Raw genomic sequence first — 1,227 nt, 5'->3', positions numbered from 1 at the left:
TTTCTTTGGACATATAACTAGTAGTAGAATTGCTGGATAATATGGTAAATAAATTCCTAGTTTCTTGAGGAATCTCCATACTTTTTCCCATAAATGAGTGTAATAACCACATTCACACCAGCAGTGTGTAAGAGTGACCATCTTTGCTAGTATTTTCTGGTTTTTCTATTTGATAATATTCATTCTAACTTGAATGAGATGGTATCTCATTGTGGTTTAGATTTGCATTTGTCTGATAATTAGTGATGTTGATATTAGTGATATTGAGCATTTTTTCATATACTTGTTGGCATTTGTATGTTTTCTTTTGAGAAAACTTTAGCCCATTATTAAATTGTATTATTTTATTTTTGGTGTTCAGTTCTTTTACTTCCATATATAAAGTCTTGATATTAATCTTTTGTCAGATGGATAGCTTGCAAGTATTTACTCCATTCTGTAGGTTTATCTCTGTGTTTTAACTTTGTTTTCTTTAGTGAACAGTAGTTTCTTGGTTTGCTTTAATACCATTTGTTTATTTTTGTTGCTGCCTATGCCTTTGGAGTCCTATCCCAAAAATCTTTGCCTACACTGATGTCTCCAATGTTTCTCCTACGTTTTCTTGTAGTCATTTCATAGGTTCAGGTTTCACATTTAGGTCTTTGACCCATTTTGAGTTGAGTTTTGTGCATGATGAGAGAAAGGGAACTAGTTTCATTCTTCTTTATAGGTATAGTCAGTTTTAACAGCACCATTTATTAAAGAGACTGTCTTTGTTCCAATATATGTTTTTTATGCCTTTGTCAAAAATCATTTGACTGGTGCTCACTTCATCGGCACCTATGCTAAAGAGGGAATGACACGTTTGTAGATTAGCATGGTCCCTGTGCAAGGATGACATGCATATTCATGAAGTTTTAGAAACTAAAACCTACTTTTATTCTGATTAAAGAAAAAGGAAAAAAAAAATCTCAAAAATCAATTTGCTATATGTATGTGGATTAATTTGTAGGTTTTCTATTCTGTTTCATTGGTTTATGTGTTGATTTTTTATACCAATACCATGCTGTTTGATTAGTATAGCTTTATAGTATATTTTGAAGTCAGGTATTGGGATGCCTCAAGCTTTGTTTAGTTTTCCACTCAGTATTGGTTTAGCTATTTTTGTTTTAAGTCTTTTGTGGCTCCCTATGCATTTTAGGATTTTTTTCTTCCTATTTCTTTGAAGAAAGTTATTGGTATTTTGAT

General features: G+C 31.5%; 1 non-coding gene across 1 annotated transcript; it reads left to right on the top strand.

The window, feature by feature from the left end:
* The first annotated feature begins 800 nt into the window (after positions 1 to 800).
* Positions 801 to 908, top strand: LOC113199369 (U6 spliceosomal RNA). Its single transcript, XR_003302952.2, has one exon. It is a non-coding gene; the product is annotated as a U6 spliceosomal RNA (small nuclear RNA).
* Positions 909 to 1,227: the final 319 nt, after the last annotated feature.

Source organism: Urocitellus parryii, chromosome 2 (genome assembly GCF_045843805.1).
Source record: "Urocitellus parryii isolate mUroPar1 chromosome 2, mUroPar1.hap1, whole genome shotgun sequence".
Lineage (NCBI taxonomy): Eukaryota > Metazoa > Chordata > Mammalia > Rodentia > Sciuridae > Urocitellus > Urocitellus parryii.
Note: the sequence above shows the minus strand (reverse complement) of the source record. Positions and strands in the feature narration are given on the sequence as shown.